Consider the following 10,767-nt stretch of genomic DNA (forward strand, 5'->3'; position numbering starts at 1 on the left):
TCTTAGATATTTTCTTTATTTACATGTCATATGGTTTCTCCTTTCCCAGTTTCCTCTCCAAACAAACAAACAAACAAACAAACAAAAACAACAAGCACAAACCCCTGTTGCCTCCCCCCTCCCCATGCTTGCCACCCTACCCTCTCCCACTTCTTGGCCCTGGCATTCCCCTACACTGGGGCACAAAGTTCACAGCAGAAGAAAGTGCTTAGTCTCTTCTAGCAGCATCAATATCACCTTCCAATGCTATGAAAGCTAATCAGCAGAGATAATTTGCTGTTGGATTTCTCACTACATTTCCACTGAGGTTTATAGTGTCTTTATCAAGAATGTCTAGTCAACTCGCAGTGCTGAACAAACAGGAACTTGTGTTGTTGAGAGGAATCTGGGACCTCCGTTATTAACAACTTAATGATGTATCTAAAATTTGGCACTGGAGCTTTTGTTTAGCTACCTTTGGATTTTGCTTTATCCATTCATGCAGGTTATGTCTCTGCTAACTATCTCTCTTGACTCTGTGTGTCTGTGTGTCTGCGTGTTCCTTATATACAGGCTGAAAATGGAGTTATTTTTCATATTGCTTGTCTATAAACTCTTGGTTTTGATTGGCCCAACTTCTTTCCCTGCCCCTATTCTCATTGCCGATTAAACTTTCCGCAACTCATCTCTGTTTTTCTATCACCTGTGTTCTTCTGTCCTCTCTGCCCTTAGGCATCCTAAACTCCGTTAGCACTTTCCCACTCTTACTTCTGCAGGTATTCCACATTAAAATCACAAAGCTAGAGGGTTGAGGGTTGGATCCATATATGAAAGACCACATGTAACATTTATCTTTCTGAGCATGAGTTACCTTTTCATTAGATTTTTCCAGTTTTTATTCATCTATCTTCAAATTTCATATTTTTTGTTTTCTTTACAGTTAAAATCCATTGTATATACGCAACACATTTTCCTTATTTATTAATTAATTGATATATATCTATGCTGATTCCAATTTCTAACTATTGTGAATAGGAACAGTAATGAACACAGCTGGTTAAGTATCTCAGAAATAGGATAGAGATACTTGGCTATATGCCCAAGAGTGATAAAACTGGGTCATATTATAGTTATACTTTGAACTGTTTGAGGAACTCTCACACTGATTTCTATAGTGTCTGTGCCAGTGTGCAGCATTACAAAGAGTAAATAAATGTTCATTTTCCCAAGAAGCTCCTCAGAATTTATAGTTATTTTATTTCTTGATTATATTTTGATTAAAGTGAAATTTAATAATATTTTTGCTTCAAATATCTATAAAAATGAGTTGTGCTTAACATTTATACATGTTTATTAGTCTTTATGTATTTTTTCCTTGAAAAAATTCTCAGTTGAAATACATTACTTTTAAATGAAATGGGTTGTTTGTTCATTTTTGTTATTTTGTTTTTTAAATTATTTGTTTATTCTGCATGTTGATCCTTTGATGAAGGTATAGCTGGAGAAGTGTTTATCCTCTCCTGCAGACTGGCTCTTTACTCAATTTACTATTTCCTTTGGTTTGCAAACGCTTTTTAGTGTAATGAGATTTCATTTTTCAGCCACTCCAACTTATTTGTTTTGCTATCAGAGTATTATTCAAAAAGTCTTTGCTTACTTTTTCTTCAAGCACTTTTAAATTATTAAGTCTTATGCTGAGAACCTTGGTCCCTTTGGAGTTGAGCTTGTTCAAAATGAGAGATAAAAATCTAGATTCTATTTCCTACACATTGATGTTCAGTTTCCCAAGCACAATTTATTGAAGATGCTGTGTTACCAGAACAGTGTCTTCTTGTTGTGGGAGAAATTATCCCAAACAGTTGAATATAGCCTCAAAAGAAATATAATAAATTATCTAAAATTATTTCATCAATCAAAGATAAAGACTTTTTCCTTACATGTACAATGCTTCCAAATGAGCCAGTTAAAGTGAATGAACCGGGCGTGGTGGCCCAGGTCTTTAGCCATAAGTTCTTGAGAGGCTATGGCAAGTATGTGTTGCATAGCCTATCCACATGACTAAAAACATGGCTTTTTGGTTTTGGTGTTTTAAGTGAGTAATTTACAACTGCAATGTTTATAAGCAGAATAAGGTTATTGATATTTGTCTCTCATTCGTGTATAGTTTGGTGTGGTTTCATTCACTATTCTGGTTAAGAAAATAGACAAATTGCGAATGACAAGATAAACGTGGTATGGCGGTTATGGAATAGCTTCCAGGATGCATTCTGATTCCACACTAAGAAGCCAAAGAAGGCAAGATAAGGCATGGCAGTTGCCATGTTCCCTGGAATAACTCAGACTGTCAGAATTCTACATGCTATTTGGTTTCTGTCAATCTGAAGCATTCAATTGAGACTACTCTGGAACTGAGCCACTTGGAAAAAGACTTGGTGTATGAAGCATGACTTTATTGGCCTGGCTTTGGGCCCAGAGCAAACAGATGGGGCAGAGTGATGGCTTCATGATTTGGTAGCAACTTTCCAATTTGGTAGTTTTCTGGTAATCTGTTAGCTGTCATCTTAGCTTCCCCATCCACAAGGCTTCTGATAAGAACAGGGGTAGGAACAAAGATGGGGAACTGTCCTTCAGTGGAGTTGTATATTTGCAGGATGTTCAGCCAGTTGTCTGTGTCATTAAATGATACCACATTTCTGAAACCCCACCTAGTAATTAGCTACTATTGTTGGTGAGCAAACTATTTGATACTGCAGAGCAACTACATATGAATCAGTAAAACTTAGGGATAGACCAAATTGTCAACTTATCGTCTACTGGGGAGTGAGTACATCTATATTTGGGCCTTGCTCTTTTATAGATGATAAATATACTAAGAACAATGAAGTGCTGTAAATGTACAAATAGTTGTGTTATATTTTACCTGATTTAGCTTTTAAAGAAAAGTAGATGGCTAAATATTATACTGCTACCCATTGAGACTAAACAACACTAAAAGAAAGCAGTGCACACTGATAAGACCAAATTCTTACCTCCCACCTACAGGAAAACAGTTACTAAAAAATTTGAGTCTTTTTAAAATAAATACCTAATCACTGAAATTTATTTAAAACAATGAATTATAAATCAAAGTAAAATGTAAAGTCATGTATTGGTTCTATAGAAATGAAAAAAAAATCATTTACTGATTGAATCATTTGTTTGTTTGATTACAGCAGCCCAATACCTACATCCAGAGAAAGACAACTTGTTTACAGTCTTGATAAATATAGTTTTTGTTTGCTCTTGCAAAGTCAATGAAAAGTTTTAAGTGACTTGTGGTTAGATTTTATTTTTAAAGATTATTTCTAAAGAATTTGAGAAAACAGTGATTCACTAGTACTTGAAGTGTAATCTGTTAAAACATAATGGCTAGAGGCAAGATATATACATTAAACAGGAATATTGGAATATTTGGCTAGAAATATAGTATGTTGAATGTATTATTCACTGCAGAGACTTGGAACTATGTAAATATAGTGTGTGTTGTTAAAGTCATTGTTGATAGTCTCAATGGGGGAAGTTCATTGACTCTGTATGGCTTACTCATCGTTAGCTTTCATAATTTCATTATCAATAGAAAGTAAATTTCCTGACTTTTTTGTCACACAAAGTTCTGCAACATAGCATACAGTTCTATAATAATGTTTTGTACAATTGCTTGAGCTTAGGGCCAACATTCAAAATTTTAAAACTGAAAATCAGCTCTATCTTCAACTATAAGTATCAAACATATTGGCTTAGAGATTAGGTTAACCGAAGATCTCATGATTAAAAAGACAGAACTAATACAAGGGAAAAAGAACTCATATGTAATATATGTATATGTTATAAATATATATATTTAAATTTTGATTCATAATTCACTCCAACATGATTTAAATACTTTTTGTCCTGTTAAAATTAAAATAAGAATTCTACCCTAATTTGTACAAGATATATTTTTCAAATTCAAATTGTAGTCTCACAGTATCTTTCATACCTTAGTGCAGACACAAATAAAATATCTGTATGGCAAAACTTGTTTAATGTACAATTGCAAAGCTTTTAAATACACTTCAACTGGAAGGAATTAGTCAGGAATGCAATGGCATACTAACAGCCAAAATACACAGGAAAGAATGTAATTTTGTAACTTTTCTATAATTGACAATTATTCTTGATTAATGTAATAAGATCTTCGATTAATAAATGCATTTAACAGTGCTTATGAGTGTAAAAATACTTCAAAGTTGAAACCCAAATGGCTTCATTACAGATCATGTTAATATGAACATTAATAACTGATTTTGATCATAGGGTATTAATTTAAAACCCACCTAAGTATGGTGACATCTTGCCCCAAATTCTATTCTCATTATTAGACTTTTAGTACAGAAAATAGTCTAAATTTTTACTATGTTTTGAATTTTCATTATCTTGAGTATTTTGAGTAAATTGTAGAAATCTGTTTCCTTTCTGCTTATGTGTTGCCTACATAATATTCTTGCTTTCCCCTCTTAATCTAAAAAATTTAAAACAGTCATTATCCTGCCTTTTTCAGAGAATTTTTTCTGACTTTTGCTGAAGTGATTTGCAGTGCATATGACCATGTTGATTACATCTGTGTTGAAGTATGACCAAGAGAGTAATTCTCAATACAAACTGAAGGTGGTTTAAGAAGGTTACCATTTTCTGTGTGGGCAAACTGAAGTCAACGGTGCCCATTCTAGCTGAAACTCACCCCATTCCCAGCACTACTTAGTGCAGTTCTTAGACTTTTAACAAAACCCTATCTGAGAATACAGAGCCATTGGAGGACAGTTCCCCCAAACTGAGAAGTGGCAACAGAAGAGAACTGGATAGACAGGTGTCCCCTGAAGCCATCCCACTCAGGGTACATGTCGAGGTACAACTGCAGAACATATGAAACCACATTGTAGCTCCTGGGATCTCTCAAAGGACCAAGTGCCCGAGAATGCAAACTTCTGATGCTTGCTGTCAACCACCCTAGACCAACAGACAGTCCTGTGGAGATGACCGAGATCCATGTGCCTCAGTGACTCTGGGCTTTTTAAATAGTGACAGAAACCAATGCATTGCTATGGTGTAATATATACTTTACAGGCAATGTCTCCTTCTCTGTTTGACTTCCCTGATCTAAGCCACTTGCCCTTGACCCCTGTCTCCATCGAGTCTAACTGATCACAGAAAATCCTGGAATTTAAATATTTGGTTTTTGCAACTATCCAAAGATTAGAAACTGGGAGCAGCAGCTACAAAATCTCCTTACTCAGTAATCCGCTCTTAACATCATGTTTTCAATAAAAGTTAAAATAAATACACACTGATATAGCTAGCATAGTTTAAGAGGATAAAAATATAAAAAGATAATCTATAATTTTTATTCCCACCCCTCCAAAGTGAGAGTTCTGTTAATTCTCTAGAATTTTTCCTACAGAGTTGCCCCCAAGAGATTGTGGTTGACAAAAATTGGTAAATTTAAAGGATTAAACTATTGATATTAAATCTTATGTTTTCCACTTTAGGCTGTTCTTAAACTCTTTCCCACTTTGTCCCTGGTGCCATTAGCTTGGTTAGGGTGCATTGCTTACTTTTTGTTTCTTGTGAAAGTGTATTAGTTTAGTTACTAATCATTAGTAGGATGCTGGGTTCTATCTTTTGGTTCAGTGTGAGGCAGGTGTGGGGAAGCTGATTCTTAAGAAAGTAGAAAGTGAGTGGCCTGCCTGCAGTAGGCACCACTAGGATGTGCAAGTATGTCGTGGGGATATGGGAAAGAAAGAAAAGCAGAATCACAGTGTGTGCACTATGGGAAAGAGCAGAACTGTAAACGGTAATGAGGAGCAGATGACGTGAGTAGCCTGAGCGGCCACCTGAGGCCACCGTGGAAGTGAGACTTCATGCTTCCACTGAAGATCATATCTGGGTCCATTGCCCTGCAACAGCAGGAATCTGTGTCGATGTTCACGCATATGCCTATGCACCCAAAGCTAGGCAGATGTCCCTTCTCTGGGATGCCACCTTGGAACATACTAATGTCCAAGGGTGACACAGAGATGGCTAGGCTCCTCACTGGCTGCACCAATAGGGACAGTGGGCTCTGGACCTCCCCTGGGCAGCCCAGTAGAGCTAGCCCTGGTGGCAGGGGTGAAGCGGGGAGCATGGTTGAGCTGGCCTGAGACTGTAAGATCCGTTTATCTTTTTTCTAGAGCTTTTTATCTTCCTTCTTAAGTTTACAGATATTTTTATGCACAGTTTACTTCAACATTCTGCTTTATCTCTTAGCTTTCTTTTTTTTCTACCAGTTACACAACTTATAAACTCGCAGTCTGCACCCCATCACCAACATACACATACCTGTGTTTTTGCTAATTTTCAGGACTTTCTTTTTCTCTTTCTTCTTTCCTTCTTTCTTCTCTCTTTCTTTCCTCCTTTTACTTTTCATTAAGTATTTGTGAGTTCACATCATGCACTCCAATCTCACTCATCCCCCTGCCCACTCATGTTCACCCTCCACCCTTAAAACAAAGAAACAAAACCAAACCAAAACCAAAACAACAACAACAAAAAAGAAACTCAAAAAACAAAACTCCCTGCAGTATGTCACGGTGTGATCCACAATATACTCTTTTGTCCAAAAACCTTCACTTGCAAATGTATTGCAGTGACTCATTAGTCTGGTTCAAGGTCTGCCAGGTCTTCTGCTACACTATCAGTACTGGATCCCTAATGGTAACTCTCAGAGACCCTGTTGTTACCCTGCGTCATGGAGAACCTGCAGCTTTGGAGCAGCCCCCTCACAAACTCCAGCAGTTTATAAGTGGCGTAAATGTTGGGGTGAGCTAACTCAAAGCCATGGATCTGGAACTGGGTGGTCAGTCTCCTAGCATTCCTGTGCTTGTGCCACCCAGGTCCTGCTCTCCAGTTTTGCCCAGGTGAGGGGTGGAGCCAGCTCTCATGCTCTCTCACCCTCAGGCCAGCTCAACCATGCACCCTGTTCCACCCTCTCTGCCACCAGGGCTAGCTCTACTGGGCTGCCCAGGTGAGGTGCAGAGCCTTGGCTCTCTAAGTGGTAGCACACAGGCTCAGTGTAGCCTCAGTGGCACTGCACTCTGGAAATTTTCTCTTTCACTTTCCTGGACTATGTCATCTATTCCACTCTTGTGTGCCGTGGAATCATTTCTTATCTTACTGTACTCTATTCAGATGGGGTCAATGGATAAAAGATTTAGTTCCTATGACTGCTAAAAGAATGTCCTGCTTTGTAAGGACATGTGTTTGTGTGTGTGTGTGTAACTTGCCATGATAGTTTTTGGTTGATTATTTCTGTCTTCATTAGATGTACCATGGCGGCAGAAGTCCGGGATTAAAATGTCTGTAATCATAGCACTTTGGAAGCTAAGATATATGGGTAGCTCTCAGTTGGAGGACAGCCTGATCTACACAGTACCAGGTGAGCCTGTGCCGCAGTGTAAACATATTTTCAAAAATCAAACAAAAAAAAAAGAAAAACAAGGAAGGAAGTAGACAAGTAAACAAACAAAACAAAAACAGGAATGGTGAGGTAGAGGATTGGACATCCCATGTGTTTCAAATTGTGAAGGCGGTTCCTATGCTTGCTTGCAAGAATCAACACCACAAACAAATGTCTAGAAGATAAGACACGTTCCAGATAAGACACGCTGGGTGGTTCTAGCACTTATGTCTGGTCTTACATGATTCTGTTGGTCTGAAGTCTAAAGTCATGATGCTACCAGATGTATTTTTCTTCCAAAGAGTCAAGTAGATGCCTTCCTTGAATCTTCTAGGAAGATTCTCCACTGCTCCAGGATCTCACTTTGCATTAGTCCATTCTCTGCCTCTTGCTTTATAAGCCCACAAGTCTTGCTTCTTTCCTGGTTTTAATCAGAATAAACGTGCGTCTGTCAGGATGAGCCTATCTGGGTCTTAGGGAAGCAAGTCGCTGACATCACCCTGGAGAGGAGCAGCAACTGGGATTTTTCATCACATCGAAACAAAATTCAACATTGTCCATGCAGGCCACTGTGTGTTCTCAAACCTTGAGCCCTGGAACAGAGATAATTTATTGGCTATTTGGAAAGAAGATAAGCTGTACTAAAAATGTGGATTAAAGTGATATACTATTTTTGGAGTGTTTTCTTTGTATTTCAAGAATATGCACATAAGGGGAGATGTTTGCAGTAAAACTGGCAAAAAATCAGATGTGCAGTAAGCCATCTTCCTGTGGGGGCACAGGGCTGATCCACACAGATGAGTTTCATTTCACCCTTTAAATTCTAGCACTGTAGTTCCTACATATTTTATTAGCCAATATTTTGTCTTTTCTCTCTTCCATCTGGTGACATCAACCCAGCAAGTGACCAATAAATATTTGAAATGGATCAAATGATTAAGTCACAACATCTAATTGCAGTGTCTGCCTTGTGATCTCCATATCCCTTTATGCTTATCAGAAACAACCACCGTGGAGACTGCTGTGCCCAGGACGTATATATCCTTGGTAGATGGAGATATTTAAGGCAATGGGAGGTTGTCACCAGTACCCCAGCAATGGTGATGTACTCTCCAATTCTAATTGTGTTAGATGCAATGCAGTCTATGCTAAGCAGTCACCGATCAAAGGACTGCTTTGACAAAAAAAAAAAAAAATCAGAATGGGACAGTCACTTTTCACCATTCCTCCTTATGAGCTGACACCTATAAGGTTGGCTCATTCATATAAAAAAATCCACAAAACAGTGAGCACTGGACTGGGCTGAGGCTCGATGGTGGAGTGGACTCATGAGCAAGCCTTCTGCTTCTCTTTTTCTCCAGGATTCCATTCCTGTTTTTCTCTTCCCATTCCGTCATTAAGAGACCAGCCAGCCAATCATCTCCCTACATTAGTTTCTTAGGAGAAAGCAACTTCCCTGGAAATTTGGAGAGCTGTAGTCACTTACATCTTCCTGTGCTGTTAGATTATTTTCAAGATAACTGGAAGACACCTTAGAGCACATACCAAGTCTGTTCACTTTACCCTTGGGGCAAAGCGAAGTGCTAAAGAGACCATTGACTGCTAGCAGGACTGCCCCTGGAGAGAGACCTGTGGGTTAGGAGCTGGTGCCTGCTAGAAGGGGAGTGAGAGAAAAAGCAAAAGGAGATATGGCACTGAAAGCGAAGAGAGAGTAACAAGAAAGGAGACTGTCTTAGTCCTCTGCAAGCCAGCCTTGACTCTCTCTCTCATTCATTCATTCATTCATTCATTCATTCATTCATTCGTTCATTCGTTAATTATTTAAAGTTATTTTACAAAGTAATGGGCTTCACCTTGGCACTGTCCGGAACAGCCTTATCACTATTTTTACCACCCTTCCACAGCCCCTCCCTCCACCCTCCCTGCATCCCTCAGCGCGTCCCCTCCCTCCACCCTCCCTGCATCCCTCAGCGCGTCCCCTTCCTCCACCCTCCCTGCATCCCTCAGCGCGTCCCCTTCCTCCCAGTACATACTTCCTCCGTCTGCTTTCTTTCCCCGTGGACTCTATTACTTTATTTTTTTTTCCTTCTCTCCCTCACTGCTTGCATCCTCGAGGCCTCTTCCTCTCTTCCTCTTCCATCTCGCAATCACCTGCACACACACACCCAAGTGTGGTGTAACTGGGGTAATGTGGTAGCTCTAATTTTAGCCTTTTGAGGAACCTCCACGCTGACTACCACAGTGGAGGCACACGTGTACACTCTCACCAGCAGTTTATGGGCGTGTCTCTGCCTTTACATTTTGCCAGCATCTGCTGTCCTCTTTCGTTTGGTTTTGTTTTGATGTGAGCCATTCTGACTTGGATGAGATAGAATACCAAAGCAGCTTCAATTTGCATTTTCCTGATAACTAAAGATATTGAGCAAATAAGTATAATATTTGTATATATTTTTATTTTTATTCATAATCATAAATTTATTTTAAAAAGCCCTTGCCAAAAATCATTTTTGAGAATACTCTGTTCCATTCACTAGGCATTTATTTACTGGACATTTTTAGTGTTGTTTTGGGTCTTTTTAAAGTCAAATTTTGCATCATCTACTTACTGTCCATGTTAGTCTCATCTGCTCTAAGCCCTCTCATGAGCCATCTCCATACTGCGGAGTTTTTAACTGTGGGGAAGGGTTTTAATTACACCCAAATCTATCTGTCCATCTCTGTAGTCATTTCTCATGCCATTCTTGTCCTTGTCAGGAAGTTCTTGCCTATGTCTCTGCCTTGGGGTGTTCCATCCCTGTTTTCTTCCTACCCTGGGGTGTTTCCAGGTATCTCACCGAGATCTAGGATCACCTTTGAGCTTCTGCGGGCTGAGAGACTTGTACCTGCTTTCATTCTTCTCTATTCTTATTCAGTAGTTATTTCATCAGCAAAAGCTGACCTGTCTTCAATGCGTTAGTTCAAATTAGATGCCTGTGTGGGTTCATTTCTGAGTGCCCTGTTATTTCCACTGGTCAATGTCTGTCTGTCCATCCTTGCCACACTGGTTTAGTTAGTAAGAGTATGCCCAGAAGATTGGAATACACAAAGTACAAACCACGAACCACAAGAAACTCAAGAAGGAAGACCAAAGTGTGGATACTTCATTCCTTCTTAAAAGAGGGAACAAAATACCCATGGAAGGAGTTGTAGAGACAAACTATGGAGCAGAGTCTAAAGGAAGGACAATTCAGAGACTGCTCCACCTGGGAATCCTTCCCATATTCAATCATCAAATCCAG

General features: G+C 39.1%; 1 long non-coding RNA gene across 2 annotated transcripts in view; it reads right to left on the minus strand.

Annotated features, from left to right (window-relative positions):
- Window positions 1–7,663: 7,663 nt before the first annotated feature.
- LOC116087396 overlaps window positions 7,664–10,767 on the minus strand; it is a 6,371-nt gene continuing 3,267 nt past the window's right edge. Inside the window, exons 2-3 of one of the 2 annotated variants that reach the window (XR_004117420.1) lie at window positions 9,523–9,898; window positions 7,664–8,082 (exon numbers count right to left, since the gene is read on the minus strand). This is a non-coding gene — a long non-coding RNA (uncharacterized LOC116087396). The remainder of the gene's footprint in view (window positions 8,083–9,522; window positions 9,899–10,767) is intronic. The other variant, XR_004117419.1, reaches the window with a different exon arrangement.

Source organism: Mastomys coucha, unplaced genomic scaffold (assembly GCF_008632895.1).
Source record: "Mastomys coucha isolate ucsf_1 unplaced genomic scaffold, UCSF_Mcou_1 pScaffold13, whole genome shotgun sequence".
NCBI classification, from domain to species: Eukaryota; Metazoa; Chordata; class Mammalia; order Rodentia; family Muridae; genus Mastomys; species Mastomys coucha.